The sequence below is a fragment of the Triticum urartu genome, chromosome 3 (genome assembly GCF_003073215.2).
Source record: "Triticum urartu cultivar G1812 chromosome 3, Tu2.1, whole genome shotgun sequence".
NCBI classification, from domain to species: Eukaryota; Viridiplantae; Streptophyta; class Magnoliopsida; order Poales; family Poaceae; genus Triticum; species Triticum urartu.
In genome coordinates this window covers 122,851,875-122,870,199 of record NC_053024.1, presented here as the reverse complement: position 1 = coordinate 122,870,199, position 18,325 = coordinate 122,851,875, and positions in this window count along the sequence as shown.

Genomic DNA, 18,325 nt, shown 5'->3' with positions numbered 1-18,325 from the left:
GTATCACCTAAATCAATAACATGCTCCACCTGAACAGTAGGATGTTGTTCACTCTCAACGGAAACATTAGTAGATAAAACATCATGTAACATTGCAGATTCATTAAAGATAACATTTCTGCTAATAACCACCTTCTGGGTTTCAGGATTCCAAAATTTAAAACCTTTAACACCAGACTTATACCAAGAAAGATGCACTTAACAGCCCTAGGCTCCAACTTTCCATTATCAACATGAGCATAAGCAGTGCAACCAAAAACTCTCAACTGTGAATAATCAGCAGGTGAACCAGACCATACCTCAATTGGAGTTTTCTTATTAAGAGCAATAGATGGTGAACGATTAATGAGATAACAAGCAGTGGAAGCGGCCTCAGCCCAAAAACGCCTATGCAAACCTGCATTGGACAACATGCAACGGGCTCTGGAAATAATGGCATGTTCATACGCTCTGCAACACTGTTTTGTTGAGGAGTATAAGGAACGGTGTAATATTTGACAATGCCTTCACACTTGCAATAATTCTTAAATTGCTTAGAACAGAATTCCATACCATTATCAGTGTGAAGTATCTTTACCTTCTTTTCAGTTTGTCTCTCAATCATAATCTTCCACTCCTTAAATGCTGAGAATGCTTCATATTTATGCTTCAAGAAATAAGGCCAAAATTTTCTCGAATAACCATCATAATAGTCAACATGTAACTAGCACCACCTAGTGACTTTCTGCGAGATGGTCCCCATAAATCTGAATGAACATAATCAAGAATACCTTCGGTTGTATGAGTCAAAGTGTTGAACTTCACCCTCTTGTGTTTTCCAAAGATACAATGCTCACAAAATTTCAATTTTCCAGGTTCATATCCATCAAGAAGACCTCTCTTATTTAACTCTGCCAAACCAAGTTCACTCATATGTCCAAGACGCATATGCCAAAGGTTAGCAGCATCACAATCAGAATTTTTTGAAATAACTGGAGTAGCGTTACTTGAAACAGTAGAACCTCGAAGGTAATAAAGACCATTGGTCGAACTCAAATCACCTTTCATCACAATAAGGGAACCTTTGGTGACTTTCAAAACACTATCTCCACCTGAATACTTGTACCCCTTTGCATCAAGGGCACTCATAGAAATAAGATTTCTCTTCATCTTCGGAATATACCGAACATCTGTCAAAGTTCTAATTATGCCATCAAACATCTTGATTCGAATAGAAACTATGCCTTCAATCTTGCATGGTGAATTATCAAAACCCAAAACGGAACCAGCAGAAGTAGTGGAATCAAAAGTATTAAACCAATCTCTATGTGGGCACATATGAAAAGTGCATGCAGTGTCAAGTACCCACTCATCATTGGTCTCAGCACATCCAGCAATAACGACAAGAGCATCATCGGAATTATCATCACGAGCAACGTTAGCAGAATTTTCACCTTGTTTGTTACCTTTCCTCTTTCCTTTATTCTGGAACTTGAAACAGTCTAAGATGTCATGCCCGTCTCTCTTGCAATACCTGCAATACTTCTTGTCTCTGGATTGCGACCGGCCCCTGTAGCCGTTCTTACTTTTGCCTCTGTTTCCATTATGTGAGTTCTCCTTTGTTCTGCCACGAACAGATAATCCCTCGGCTTGGGATGAACTCGAACCATCATGAGGCACCATTAATTTCATCTTCTCCTTAGAGTTCAAAACTTCATAAACTTCATTAAGCATGAGAGTATCACGACTGTATAATATGGTGTCTCTAAAATTGGTATAAGAACTTGGCAGTGAACAAAGTAACATTAAAGCAGTGTCTTCCTCTTCATACTTAACCTCCATTGCAGCTAGATCAGATATGATCTCTTTAAATTCTGAAATATGATTCAAAACATTACCTCCCTCGGGTAACCTGTGCAGGAATAATTTTTGCTTCAGATGCATCTTACTGGTGAGATATTTAGTCATGCAAATCCCTTCCAGCTTTAACCAAAGAGCGGCGGCAGTTTTCTTGCTCAAAACTTCTTGCAAAATATTATTATGCAAATGGAGTTGAATTTTTTGACAAAGCCTTACGATCAATTCTTTTCTCCTCATTAGTCCAGTCCTCAATTCGGTTCTTCCCAAAACTATCTAGTGCTTCATCATAGTCGGTCTGTGACAACAACACCCGCATCTTGACTTGCCATAGGGTAAACCTTGTGTCACAGTCCAGCGGCGGACACCTGGTAGATAAATCTGTGTTCACAAAGTAGTACAAGTCGGAGTAAAATAATTCTTGACAAAATTAATATGTGGAGGAAATAAACAGAGTAAATAACACATGGTAGTATTTACGGGCAGTGGACGTAGCAATCGAAGTCAGGAAGAAAATAATCTGATCTATAGATCAGCCTTAACCACCACATGAGAAGTACTAGTAGTAGTACTAATGATCAGGTTGAACCAAAGTAGCAGCAGCAACTGGGTAGCAGCCTCGAGACTTGAAGCCTGTGCGGCACCAGCGGAACTCAGCGGATCACGTGTATACTGCTCCCTAGGTTCAGACGCCGAGTTGCAGCAGAAAATGGATTTTGTCCGGACTCGGCAAACTCCTGTAGGTCTCAGCGATGCACGGGTGCAGCGGCTGTCGATCGGCTCGAATTCCTATCAGCCTCAGCGGATCGTGATGGTGGCGGCGCACGAACCCGCAACCCTAATCCTCTCGTCTCAAATCTCCTATCTGCAACTTGGCTCTGTATACCACTTGTTAGATAATAACGAGATAAAACGAGACATGAGAGACACAGATTTTACGTGGAAACCCTTGCAGGAGAAAACCACGGACGCACGAAGGCGCAATCACTATGAGAAGGATTATTACAAGCACGAAACGACAGGGCATCTGAGGTGTGACTACATGGGGTATATATGAGGGCAATACAGGAGAGTCCTTGGAAGACAAGTAGACGAGTTGGACTCGTACGCGTAGGTACCAACGCAAAGCCCCACACCGTATGTACTACGTCTAGTCCAATACGGTAGAATTTGGATCACAATTTAACAATAAGCACGGCGGCGGCTTCTAAGGCGACTAGGGTTTCTGCTAGTCCGCCGTCAGCCGCCTCCTTGGCAGCGGCGGGGTGGCCGGCATCTTGATGTCCCAGATCGGCGTCTTGAAGCGTTGGCGCTGGTCTCTCTCTCTCTCTCTCCAGAATGAGTTTGATGGCTGATGCAATACACATGAAGAGGGATTGGTTTCCTGTGCAGGATGCTTCTTGATCAGGATCAACAGCCTTGTCGTGAGAGTTTGAAGTTTGGAGGCTGTTTTGCTAACCTTCCCTGAAGGGTGTTTTATCTTCAGATTTTGCTGTCCCCTAGCGATTGAAAGCTGGGGTTTTTTTGTCCTCCGGCGGCGCGGCCGACCGAGTGTTTCTTTCTACCCTCCGGCGACCACGAGCGAGACGACCGGACGAAATGAAAATTTTAACCTGGAACTGCCGGGGGCTTGGGAATGCCCCGGCGATTCGAGCGTCGCTGGACGTTCATCGAAGATGCAGCCCCGATGTGATGTTCTTGTCGGAGACTCACCTCAAGTCCTATCCAGCAGAGTACTTGCGTAAGAGATTAACTATGGATCAAAATTAGTTTGTCCTGGTGATGGAAGAAAAGTAGGTCTTATCTTGTTTTGGAATAATAATGTTAAAGTTCACAGACTAGCCCTTGATGCTACGTTCATTGATGTACAGATTGAGGAAAGAAACAATATCTTTTGGCGCTTGACTGGTTTGTACGGAGAGTTTAAGTGATTGAATAAACACTTAACATGGAGTCGCATGAGGCAACTTCACCAAAGTCACAATCTCTCATGGTTACTAATAGGAGACCTTAATGAAATCCAATTTCTCCATGAGAAGGAGGGAGGTAATCCCAGACCTCTTCAGTATATGCAAGCATTTCAAGATGCCATCGATGATTGTGAACTACATGATCTAGGATTTGTTGGGGACCGATTCACATGGTACAGAGGGAGGATTAGGGAGCGACTTGATAGGGGATTGGTGAATGACTCATGGTCAAATCTATTTCCCCAAGCATCACTGGAAAATTTGGAGTTCAAACACTCAGACCATCGCCCGATGTTACTGGATACTAACAATTATGGTCGTTGGGCCAATGGGGCTAATATACACCCAAAAAGGTTTGAGGCCTGATGGCTGCGCGAGGAAAGTTTTAGTGCGAAGGTAGAAGAAGCGTGGAGTGAAACTGGTGCTGACATTGATGTGTCTGATATTTATGAGAGATTAGACAAGATGCACTGCCAATTTCGTGATTGGGATCAGCGAGTTCTGAAGAAGACGAAAAGGAGGCTTCGTAGAGCACAAAGGGACTTAGAAAAAGTTATGACTGGGCCGATGAATGATTATAGTGAAGAGAAGAGGAAGGAACTATCAAAGTTGATTGAATATTTATTGGAGCTTGAAGAAATCCAGTTCATGCAGAGGTCCTGAGTTAGCTGGCTGAAATATGGGGACCGAAACTCTGGGTTCTTTCAAGCCTTTGCATCTGCCAGACGAAAAAGAATTTTGTGAAGAAACTCAAAGATGATAGTGGAAACTGGTTGGAAGGTATGCAAAATTTAAATCCGCATATTCTAAATTATTTCTCTCACTTGTTCACTTCAGAAGTTCAGCATACAGATCCTAGTATCTTACAAAAAGTACAATGTAAAGTGACCGACCAGATGAACACCTTCCTGATGGCGCCATTCACAAGTGATGATGTTAAAAAAGCTATTCATAGTATAGGAGATCGAAAGGCTCCTGGCCGATATGGACTCCATGCTATTTTTTTCAAGAAGTATTGGCATATACTTGGGGAATATATTACTCAGGAAGTCTTGTATGCCATCAACTCTAGAAAGATACCAACTAATTGGAATGATACCACCATTGTTATGATCCCAAAGACTGAAGCTCCTAAACTGGTAACCCAATTTCATCCCATCAGTCTTTGTAATGTTCTCTATAAGATTATATCCAAGATGTTGGCTTCCCGTTTGAAAAATATTCTGCCTGAGATTATCTCTCCCACACAAAGTGCTCTTGTGCCTAGTAGGATGATCACTGATAACATTCTGATAGCCTATGAATGTGTGCACAAAATAAAAAAAATAAAAGAACTGGTCGAACTGGACTTTGTGCTGTTAAGTTGGACATGCATAAGGCCTATGACAGGGTGGAATGGTCTTTTTTGAGAGATATGATGATCACCTTGGGATCACGAACATTGGATTGAGGTGATGATGACGCGTGTGAGCTCAGTTAAATATAAAGTTAGGTTCAACTCTCAGGAGACGGATTCTTTTATTCCCACCAGAGGTATTAGACAAGGGGACCCGCTTTCCCCTTATTTATTCCTCCTTTGTGCGGAAGGTCTCCCCAGTCTATTGCAGTATGAAGAAGAAGCTGGTGGCATAGAGGGAATTAGAGTGTGCAGGAATGCATCGTCAGTATCACACCTTTTATTCGCTGACGATTCTCTGATTCAAATGAAAGCAAATGTTCTAAATGCAGCTTCCTTATAGCATGTTCCGCAAACCTACTGTCAAAGCTCAGGGCAACTAGTGAGTTTATCTAAGTCAAGTGTATTTTTTAGTCCTAACACCCCTGTCATATCCAGGACTGAAATCTGCCAAGAATTACACATTGATACTGAAGCTCTATCTAATAAATATCTACGACTCCCGGCATTGGTTGGGGCTGATAGGCATGACTGTTTTAGACAATTATATGAAAGAATTAAAGAAAGATTAAAAGGATGGATGGAAAAGCAACTTTCATCAGGGGGGAATAAATACTCCTTAAAGCTGTAGCCCAGGCCATCCCAGTTTTTGCCATGTCTGTTTTTGCTTACCTAAGGGCGCATGGAAAGACATCACTGATCTAATTGCCCAATTTTGGTGGGGGTGATGAGGATCATAAGAGGATGCATTGGTACTCTTGGTGGAAATTATGCTACCCCAAGAATGAAGGTGGAATGGGTTTCAGGGACCTATATTCTTTCAATTTGGCAATGCTCTCAAAGCAATGTTGGCACCTTATTACTGACCCGGATTCTTTATGTGCTCGGGTGCCGAAGGCGAAATATTTCCCTAATGGAAGTTTACTCCAAGCAACTTTGAAAAATGGTGCCTCATTCACGTGGCAAAGTATCATGAAGGGACTAGAAACATTCAGATTGGGGTATATTTGGCGGATTGGAACAGGGGAAAACGTTAATATATGGACAGACCCTTGGGTTCCAGCGAATCCAGATAGGAAAATTATATCTACACGTGGACACACAGTCGTGACACAAGTGTCTGATTTGATAGATCTTATCACATGTACATGGGATGAGGAGTTGATAAGATCTATCTTTAATCCAACTGATGTCAGAAGAATCCTTCAGATTCCAGTTAGTCATCAGGCGTTCGACGATTTCATTGCATGGCACCCTAACAGAAGGGGCATTTTTTCAGTACGAACTGTGTAGAAATTGCAATGGACACAAAGTTTTCATGTACACGCAAACCTGCATGGACGTCCAGGTGGTTCAAACTCCCCAGAGATATGGTCTAAGCTCTGGAAACTAGTGATCCCACGTAAAGTCTCTATCTTTTTCTGGCGTGTCCTTCATGGATTACTCCCACTAAAGTCGACACTCACTAATCGGCACGTTGGCTCAAATGGAGGCTGCCCAATCTATCATCAATCGGCGCAGGATGTGCGACACCTCCTATTTGGTTGCGCTCATGCAAAGGAGTTGTGGACCAAGCTGGGAGTACTACAAGTAATTGAGGAAGCCAAGGTAATTTATCGCTCGGGATCAGTTATACTCGAGCATTTGCTACTGGCTAATGATAGTCCGGTTCCATTGAAACCAAACTTGGATGTAAAACAGATCATAGTAGTGGGTGCTGGTACTTGTGGTGGCTTCTTCGCCAAATCACACATGATGGTAAGCCTCCGCCCAACAAAATACTAATGAGATGAGATGGAGTAAACCCGATCCTAGGTTTGTGAAACTAAATGTAGATGCTTCATATCATGCTGATGAAGGTACTGGAGCTACAACAGCAGTTCTGAGGGACCAATATGGGAATTTTTGGCTGCCCAGTGTATCTATGATCCACATGCGGCTGATGTAGTTGCATCTGAAGCCAAGGCTATGAGAGATGGACTCAGGTTTGCAAATTCACTAGGTTTTCATCGGGTGGAAGCTGAATCAGACTCTTCTCTGGTGGTGGAGTATTGCACATGACAATCAAGATGGTGGGATGTTGCGGTAGCAATTTTTGCGGAATGTGTGGAAATGGCTTCGCTGATTGGGAAGGTCAATTTTGAACATTGTGTTCATTCATGTAATCAAGCAGCGCATGTGCTAGCTAACTATAGTTTATGTAATAAGCTTTCTAGAAACTGGACAAACGAGGCTCCGGCTTGTCTTGTTTCCACTCTTGTGGACGATGTAATTTCTGCTTAAGTTCCAATAAAGTTAGCCATGATGGCCTTCCCTAAAAAAGGGAGAGGGGATTTTCAGTTGTGACTCGCCGCTACTGCCTACTCCTAGTTTCTAGTCGATCTATGATTTCTCTCGATTTCATTGGCCGACCTAACTCAAGGTTTAGCAGAATGGTTTGTTGGTTGTTTTTCCCCAGAAACCACACACAATGGTATATTGTTTTTTTAGGGATGCACAATGCTATATTGTTTTTTAGGGATGCACGTCGGATCAGCCCACCCACCCCACATATATCCCACATCCGGACGAACCCTAGACCCAAAATCAACACACTCCACTTCACTCTCTCTTCGTCTCTGCCTCTCCCTGTCCCATCCCCTTCCAATCTACGGCGAGTGATGGCACAATGTCACCTCAGGTGGCGGATCCAACTGTAACTTTTACATATGTTTTATTTTTCATTTATCTTTTCATCATGAGTCATATCATGGTTTAGGGAATTTATATTTCGATATGGTAGATGCAAGATATTTTATCTCAGAGTAATTATCAATTTATCAGCTGGAGTGAGGCTATGTAATAAAGAGATGACATGAGACTTCCATTTGCTTTTCGTTATTATATATTCTTACACTTCAACTCGATCGTATAGAATTGCCTTGTGGTAGGTCCTGACTTTACATGTGGCAGTATAATAATGAATAAAAGCTATTGAGAATTAACGAATACACATTGGCAAGTTAGAGCAATAGATGAAACTTAGTGCAAGGAAGAGAGGTATCATAAGCAACACCTGCACACACACAAAATGATTGCACCCAACGAGGCAAGAGGGTTGTCAATCCCCTTGTCTTGCTAGTTACAAGATTAAAAGCAAATAGATTGATAGGTAGTTGTATAGTAAAAAAGGAAAATAGAACAACAATTTTTGTAGAAGAAAGTTGTTGGGGATATGACTATCAGGTATGACCCGCCCAGGAGGGGCCGGGTCATCCCTATGACGGTTCATCTCAATGAAGCCCAAGAGCATATTAATAATGGCGATTCATAGATAGGCTTATTAGAGGGCCCAAACCCGAAGGCGGCTTAAGGCCCACGGATATAAACCGCCATGTACATAGACTTGTATTGTAAGGCATGTAAGAAAGGTCACCAAGCCGGATACGTTGTATGAGCCGGCCGGAACTCTGTAGGCCGCAGGGCGTCAACCCATGTATATAAGGGGACGACCCAGCGGTGGCTTAGGGCAAGAAACAACAGATCGAGAGCCAGGTTAAGCGTATTTGCTCCCTGCTCATCGAAACCCTAACAATACCACCTCCAACTGGATTAGGCTTTTACCTTCACCGCAAGGGGCCGAACCAGTATAAACTCCTGGTGCCCTTTGTCCCGATTAACCCCTTTAAGCTAACCTCATTGCGATGGCTCCACGACTAAGTCCTCACACTAGGACATCTGCCGTGACAATTCCACGACAGTTGGCGCCCACCGTGGGGCTATCGCACGATGGTTTCAAGTTCTTAGAGGGCAGCTTCGAAGGGATCAAGGGATACGCCGTGGGCCGGATGATCAAGAGTCATTGCGGCAAGCTCTACATCGACGACGCACGCTCGGGCCCCGAGGCTGGCTCAATTGAGTACGGGTACCGGGTCCCCTTTGGTGGAATTCACGTCTTCATCGGCAAGATCAGCGAACCAGGCCCTGAGCCGGACATCTGCACCGACATCATCAAGACGGCTCAGTGTGCGAGACCCGCCTGGGTTCGGCCCGCCATGAATCATACCTTCATGGGGTTTATCCATGGAGCGAAACCTTAGGATAGATCGGCATCTAGTGGTGAGACCGTCGTTTGCTCTGATGGCGAGTCATCTACTTGTGAGACCGAGTCATTGTATCAACTGCAAAGACAGTCGGCTTGGGGGCTGTTTCGATGGCGACAGTATTCCGGACCCCTGCGAGCCATCGAACCGGGCTGCAATCTTCATGGACGGTACACAGCCCGTGCAGCACTCGTCGACGGCAGTAGAGCCGATCTCCGGGTCAGCAGCGGTAACGGCTGCCGGGGCAGGAGGTCCTGAGCGCCCGCCGGCTCAAGTTTTAACTGACTTGCTGGATAAGCCGACAGCACTGTTAACACCGCTGGTTAACCCGGCGGATCAAGATCAGCATAATGCGGCGATCGCAAAATTGTGTGATGAGATAGCACAGGCCAAGGAGGAGCTAAGCATAGAAAATACCAGGATGGCTGAGGAGTGAGCTGCTTTGGATGCTCCGGTGCAACAGATTCAATCACAGTCTTACGGGCTCATGCTAGATCAGAACGCTTCAAACGAAGTCATGAGGAGGAGGCATCAGACTCGTCTACTCTCGGTTTACGAAGCAAGAAATCTCTTTAACACGCCAGGAGCAGGAACCAGTAACCCGACAGTGGTAAACCGGGTCGAAGCACCTGGGCGGGTACGCCGGTTCATCTGCGCACAATGGACCCGCCTCGTCAGAACAATAACCCACCATAGTACATGCCGACGCCACCGGGTCATTACTCTAACCCTTTGGATAACATGATCGCTGCGGCATCACGATTGGCGGCTCTCCCGGTCGAAGGCGAGTCACCAACGGTGGTTGAAACACGAAGTGATGAAGATATGTACCTAGGGTAGGGTCATAGGCCTGACCTAGACACCCTTCCCTAGGACGTCACCCTAAAACCAGAAGCATTCGAAGAGGAGTCATCATCCACTCGACCACGAGGACTTCCACTCGGAAGTCTTGAAGTCACTCGACCGCGGAGACTGTCACTCGACCACCAGAAGGTCTAAGGTCGCTCCAGACTACAACGGTCGGACATCACCTCATAGCTTTAATGGTCATTATGTTTCTTTATTTACTAGCGTTACCAGTAACGTCTCCCCTTTAATGTACCATAAACTCTTTGTAACGTGGGCCGACTGGGGTCCTGGCACACTCTATATAAGCCACCCCCTCTACAGGCACAGAGGTTGGATCTTTTGTAAACTCATGCACACATATAATCCAGTCGACCGCCTTCGGGCACCAAGACGTAGGGCTGTTACTTCTTCCGAGAAGGGCCTGAACTCGTAAAACTCGTGTGTACAACTAATCCATAGCTAGGATCTTGCCTCCTCATACCTACCCCCATTCTACTGTTAATCTTAGAATCACGACAGTTGGCGCCCACATTGGGGCAGGTTTCTTAGCAGTTTATTGGAGAAGTTGCGATTCTTCCGATTCCCATCATCATGGTTTCCGGCGGAAGATTGGCTGAAGGCCCCGAGATCCGTCTCGGCGCGCTCGTCTTCATCACCGATGACTCCGGTTGGCTCCACGAGGCTCCACTCGACGTCGAGGCGCTCCTCGTCCGCGGGGCGACGCACTTCCGCGCTTGCGTCCGCGGTGTCCTTCTTCGACAGTCGTCTACTCAGTATCGGTCGGCTCCTACGGCATCCTCGCTTCCCGTTGTTCGCCGGCGCCAGCGATCCGGTCGGTCGCGGCTTCAGCGGTGGGTGCGGCATGTGGTGGCCCGCCAATCGGCCACCCCACAAGTCGCGGCAATTGAGCCCGATGAAACTCTCTACGGCTTGTTCGATCTGTCGACTAGCTCTGTCGAGACTGCGTCCGAATGCGACAGCAGCGACCCCGCGGCGGAAGTTTTGATGGTCACTGGACCACGTAGTTCTCCTAGCTTCACCCGTGAAGATGGTGGTGATGGCGTCGGTGACCCATCACATGCCGATGAGGAGTACCGCCCCGAACCCCTCGTTTCGTAGCGGAGGGAAGAGCTTCGCCGCCGTAACATGGATGCTCTTCACACTCCTATCGTTGGAGAAACCCTCGAGGCCCAGGCCTTGGAGGAGGCATGCCTAGCCAACTTGGATGAGCTCACTCGACTGGAGAACCTCCAGCGCGCCCTCGACGAGCATGCCCGGCAGCGGATTCCTGAATCCAGTCGATGACAACTTTTTCCGCCTCTGACTCAGGTATACCGAACTCCGGTCCAGAATCTCACAGCTGCAGCCCGAATAGCCGAGTCAATTCAACCTTCCCAGTCAGAAGCTGGCCGAGGTTTGATGCAGATCCAGGCTTTGATCCGGGCAGCGGGAGAGTAGAATACAACATTATCTCAGTCGCGGAATAGGATTCATAGCAGATCTGTGGTGGCAGATACTTTCCAATCTGCTCACAGCCCAAGATCTCGTCCGCGACGTGAGGAACGTGGGCACCGGCAAGATCAGTACAGGAACCGTGGGCAGTATGATCATCGACTCGACCATGACGACCGTCGTCGAGTGCCCACGCCTCCTCCGAGGAGTGGGTCATACGTGCCTCAGCGGCAAGATGACAGGCGCCTCCACAGCGGCGAACGAAGAATTCCAGTCGACCCCAGAGAGCCAAGCTTTGATGCAAGATCTATCCTCGTACAAGGTCTGGTTGATAGGAACAGGGCTCACAGAGAAGGCCTCGATAGGGATCACCCGACTGGAAGCAAGGTGCATGTTTCAGGACCGGAGTGTTTCAGCAGAGCCATCAGAGCAGCAGTGATTCCTCCCAACTTCAGGTTGGTGACTGGAGTCAGCAAGTTCACCGGCGAGTCCAAGCCAGACACTTGGCTTGAGGACTACCGAGTGGCTGTGCAGATTGGTGGCGGCAATGATGATGTGGCTATGAAGCACCTCCCCTTGATGTTGGAGGGCTCAGCCAGAGCGTGGTTGAATCAGTTGGCTCCTGGCAGTATATATAGTTGGGAGGAACTTGCTCGAGTGTTTGTTAGGACATTTGAAGGCACTTGCAAAAGGCCGGCAGGGTTGACATAATTGTAGTGTTGTGTTCAGAAACCGAATGAAACCTTGAGGGGTTATATCCAGAGATAGATCACGTTACACCATACAGTGGAGAATGTGTCAGATCACCAAGCAATTTGTGCCTTCAAGTAAGGCATCAAGTATCGGGAGTTGAATCTGAAATTCGGTCGAACAGGAGATATGACTCTGACTCGGATGATGGAGATTGCCACCAAATATGCCAATGGTGAAGAGGAAGACCGACTCTTGAGTGGCAAAGACAAAACAATCGCCCAAGAAACTAGAGGAGGGAATTCCAGTCGGAAACAGAAGCGAAAGGCTGAACCAGCTGCTCCTGGCAAAGCTTTAGCTGTTGCCCAAGGGAAGTTCAAAGGAAAGCCTAAGGGGCCCTGGACTCCCAGAAAAGTTAAGGATAAAGATGGGAATGATGTGTTGGATTTACCATGCCATATTCATACCAAAAAAGACAAAGAGGGGAGCATCATTTACCCTAACACACCACTCGACAATGTCGTTTCCTTATCCAGCAGTTCCGAGAGAAACATCCCAGGGAGAAGGAAAAGGAGTCGGACGAAGGTGAGGATAGGGAAGAAGAAGATGATGGTTTTCCCAATTTCAATTCTACACTGATGATTTTTGCTGATGTTGAAAGCAAAAGTCGGTTGAAAGTTATTAAGAGGGAAGTAAACATGTTTGCTCCTGCAACACCCAGTTATCTGAAGTGGTCCCAGACTGCCATCACATTCGACCTGTCAGACCATCCAGCTCATATAGCCACCCCTGGGAGGCAAGCATTGGTGGTCGACCCAGTAGTTGAAGGCACTCGACTGACTAAAGTGCTGATGGATGGTGGCAGTGGCCTGAACATCCTTTATGCTGAAACCTTGAAGGGAATGGGCATTCCGATGTCCAAGCTTAGTGAAAGCAACATGAGTTTCCATGGCGTTATTCCTGGCAAGAAAGCTCAGTCACTCGGCCAGATCACCCTTGATGTGGTTTTTTGGTGATTCCAAGAATAAACCGCAAGGAAAAGTTGACATTTGAGGTAGTGGATTTCAAGAGTGATTACCATGCTATTCTGGGTAGGCCCGCTTTTGCATGTTTTATGGCTCGACCATGTTACGTGTATCTCAAATTGAAGATGCCTGGTCCTAAAGGAGTAATCACTGTCACTGGAAATCGACAGAAGGCGGAAGAGTGCTTCCAAAAAGGCTCAAAAATTGCCGATGCACAGATGGCAGCAGTAGAACTGCAAGAGTATCAGAAGAATGTAGATCCGAGCGATTTGCTGCGAGCCAAGAAGCCTGCCACAGATTCTGCATTCAGTCGTCCGGTGAAACGAAGCCGATTCATATTCACCTGACTGATGCCGATGCCAATGCCGCTCCGACCCATATCTCAACAACACTCGACAACAAATAGGAAGAAGCGCTCATCCAGTTCCTCCGTGAGAACTGGGACATCTTTGCATGGAAACCTTCTGACATGCCAGGTGTACCCATGGGACTGGCTGAGCATTGTTTGCGAGTCGACCCGAAAATAAAACCAGTCAAGGAACATCTCCGACGGTCCGCCATCCAGAAGAGAAAGGCAATCGGCGAGGAAGTGGCTCGGCTCCTGGCAGCCGAGTTCATCCATGAAATCTACCACTCTGAGTGGCCTGCCAATGTTGTCATGTCCCCTAAGAAGGACGACTCACTTCGCATGTGCATTGACTTCAAGCATATCAATCGGGCCTGCCCGAAAGATCATTTTCCTCTCCCCCGCATCGACCAAATCGTCGACTCAACTGCAGGGTGTGAGCGTTTGTCCTTTTTGGACACCTACTCCAGGTACAATCAGATCCGACTATATGGTCCCGATGAGATAAAAACGGCTTTCATCACTTCATTCAGATGTTTCTGTTATGTCACTATGCCATTCGGCCTGAAGAATGCCGGAGCCACATTCATGAGGATGATCCAGAAGTGTCTACTCACTCAAATCAGTCGGAAAGTGGAAGCATACATGGATGGCATTGTAGTCAAGTCACATAAAGGTTCCGACCTGCTGGCTGACCTTGCCGAAACCTTTGCCAACCTTAGAAGGTATGATATCAAGCTTAATCCATCAAAGTGCACATTCGGAGTTCCTGGTGAAAAGTTACTCGGTTTCCTCATTTCCGAACGAGGGCTCGATGCTAACCCAGAGGAAGTTGGTGCCATTCTTCGGATGAAACACCTGTGCGTGAGCACGATGTCCAGAAACTTACTGGTTGTTTGGCCGCCTTGAGTCGATTCATTTCTCGTCTCAGTGAAAAGGCACTGCCTCTTTACCGACTGATGAAGAAGTCTGATAAGTTCGAGTGGACACCCGAAGCTGATGCAGCGTTTGTAGAGCTAAAAGCCCTACTTTCCACCCAGCCGGTGCTTGCTGCACCAATCAGCAAAGAGCCTTTACTGCTTTACATTGTAGCCACTGGACAAGTTGTCAGTACAGTACTCACGGTCGAGTGGGAAGAAGAAGGAAAAACTTATAAAGTTTAGCACCCAGTATATTACATTTCTAAAGTTCTGACTCCATCAAAGAAAAGATATCCCCATTATCAGAAGCTTGTTTATGGAATTTACATGACCACAAAGAAGGTTGCACACTATTTCTCTGATCATTCCTTTACAGTCGTCAGCGACGCTTCATTATCAAAGATTTTGAACAACAGACATGCAACTGGTCGAGTGGCAAAGTGGGCGATTGAACTCCTTCCCCTGGATATCAAGTTTGAAGCAAAGAAGGCTATTAAGTCCCAAGCAATAGCTGATTTCCTCGCCGAGTGGATCGAACAACAACTTCCGGCCCAAATTCACTCGGAGCATTGGACCATTTTCTTCGACGGGTCCAAGATGCTGAATGGTTCCAGAGCTCGAGTGGTTTTGGTCTCCCCCCGTGGTGACAAACTCAGTTATGTTCTCCAGATTCACTTTGACTCCTCCAACAATGAGGCTGAATACGAGGCACTTCTGTATGGGTTGCGTATGGCCATTTCACTCCGCGTCTGTCGCCTCATGGTATATGGTGACTCGGATTTAGTGGTCAACCAGGTGGTGAAGGAGTGGGATGTCAGAAGCCCAGCCATGACTGGTTATTGCAATGCAGTAAGAAAGTTAGAAAAGAGGTTTGAGGGGTTATAGCTTCATCACATTCCTCGACTGAAAAATCAAGCAGCCGATGATCTGGCAAAGATAGGCTCAAAGAGAGAAGCCATTCCCAGCAATGTGTTCCTGGAGCATATTCATACACCTTCAGTTCAAGAAGATCCCTTCACTGAAGAGCCCCCACAGCCGAAGAGTGCCACTGATCCGACTGAAATCGAGATTCCAGCTGATGAAGCTATGTACCTAGGGTAGGGTCATGGATCTGTCCAAGATACCCTCCCCAAGGTCATCTCTAAACGAACCAGAAGCATTCAAAGAAAAATCATCATCCACTCGACCATGAAGCTATGTTCCACTCGACAGTCTTGAAGACACTCGACCGTATGGACAATCACTCGACTACCAGAAGATCTAGAGCCACTCCACTCTACAACGGTCAGGAATTAAGTCATAGCTTTAATGGTCATTATGTATCTTTATTGCAGGCATTACCAGTAACGTCCCCATCTTTATGTACCTTAAACCCTTTGTAACTGAGGGCGGGAGGGGTCTGGCGAACTCTATATAAGCCACTCCCTCCTCAGGGACAAGGGTTCGCACCCTCTGTAACACACACACACACACACATATAATCCAGTCGACCACCTCCGGGCTCCGAGACGTAGGGTTGTTACTTCCTCCGAGAAGGGCCTGAACTCGTAAAACTCGTGTGTACAACTCCTCAATAGTTAGGATCTTGCCTCCACATTCTTACCCCATATTCTACTGTCAGACTTAGAACCACGACAGTTGGCGCCCACCGTGGGCAAGGTGTCTTAGCGACTTGTTGGAGAAGTTGTGATTTTTCTGATCCCCATCAACATGGTTTCAGGCGGAGGTTTGGCCAAGGGCCACGAGATCCGTCTCGGTCCGCTCGTATTCATCGCCGACGACTCCGCTTGGCTCCAGGAAGCGCCACTCGACGTCGAGGCGCTCCCCGTCCGCGGGGCAACGCACTTTCACGCGTGCGTCCGTGGCGTCCTCCTACGACAGCCGTCGACTCAGTATCGGTCGGCTCCCGTGTCGACCTCCCTCCCTGCAGCCCGCCGGGGCAAACGTTCTGGTCGGTCGAGGCTTCAGCGGTGGGTGAGGCATGCGCTGGCTCGCCAATCGGCCACCCCCAGGTCACGGCAATCGAGCCCGATGAAACTCTCTACGGCCTGTTCGACTGGCTCCGTAGAGACTACATCTGAGTGCGACAGCAACGACCCCGCGGCAGAAGTTTTGATGGTCAATGGACCACGTAGTCCTCCTTGCTTCACCCGCGAGGACGGAGGCGATGGTGGCGGTGATCCGTCGCGTGTCCACGAAGAGTACCGACCCGAACCCCTCTCTTCGTAGAGGAGGGAGGAACTTGACCGTCGCAACATGTGTGCACTTCACACTCCCATCGTTGGAGAAACCCCTAAGGCCCAGGCCTTGGAGGCGGCGCGCCTGGCCAACTTGGCTGAGCGCACTCGACTGGAGAACCTCCAGCGTGCACTCGACGAGTGTGCTCGGCAGCGTGCTCCCGAATCCAGTCGGCGTCAACTTTTTCCACCTCCGACTCAGGTATACCGAACTCCAATTCAGAATCTCGTAGTTGCGGCCCGAATAGTGGAGTCAATTCAACCTTCCCAGTCAGAAGCTGGTCGAGGTTTGGTGCATATCCGGGCCTTGCTCCGAGCCACAGGAGAGCAGAATACAGTAGTATCTCAGTCGCGGAATAGGATTCACTGAAGATCCGTGGTTGCAGACACAGTCCAGTCGGCTCACAGTCCAAGATCGCCCCCAAGGCGCGAGGGACGTGGAGACCGACGAGATCAGTACAGAAACCGTGAGCAGTATGATCACCGACTCGATCACGATGGTCGTCGTCGAGTGCTCACGCCTCCCCCGAGGAGTGGATCATACGTGCCTCGGCAGCAGGATGATTGGCGCCCTCACAGTGGTGGGCGAAGGATTCTAGTCGACCCCAGGGAACCGGGCTTTGATGCGAGATCTATTCTCGTCCAGGCTCTGGTCGACAGAAACAGAGCTCACAGAGAAGGCCCCGACAGAGATTTTCCAACCAGCAGCAGAGTGCATGTCTCAGGCCCAGAGTGCTTCAGCAGAGCCATCAGGGCCGCAGTGATTCCTCCCAACTTCAGGTTGGCGACTAGAGTCAATAAGTTCACTGGTGATTCCAAGCCTGACACTTGGCTTGAGGATTACCGAGTGGCTATATAGATCGGTGGCGGCAACGATGAAGTGGCCATGAAGCACCTTCCTTTGATGCTAGAGGGCTCGACCAGGGCGTGGCTGAATTAGTTAGCTCCTGGTAGTATTTATACTTGGGAAGATCTTGCTCGAGTATTTGTCAGAATATTTGAAGGTACTTGCAAGGGGCCAGCAGGGTTGATAGAATTACAGTGTTGCATTCAGAAACCGAATGAAACTTTGAGAGATTATATCCAGAGATGGATCACGTTGCACCACACAGTGGAGAATGTGTCAGATCACCAAGCAATTTGTCCTTCAAAGAAGGCGTTAAGTATCGGCAGTTGAATCTGAAATTCGGTCGAACAAGAGATATGACTCTGACTCGGATGATGGAGACTGCCACCAAGTACGCCAGTGGTGAAGAAGAAGATCGACTCCGGAGTGGCAAGCACAAAACAGTCGCCCATGAAACCAGAGGGGGGAACTCCAGTCGGAAGCAAAAGCGCAAAGCCGAGCCAGCTGCTCCTGGAGAAGCCTTGGCCGTAACTCAAGGGAAGTTCAAGGGGAAACCCAAAGGACCGTGGAACCCCAAGAAAGTAAAAGATCAAGATGGGAATGACGTGCTGGATTTACCATGCCACATTCACACCAAGAAAGATGAAGAGGGTAATTTCATCTACCCAAATCATAC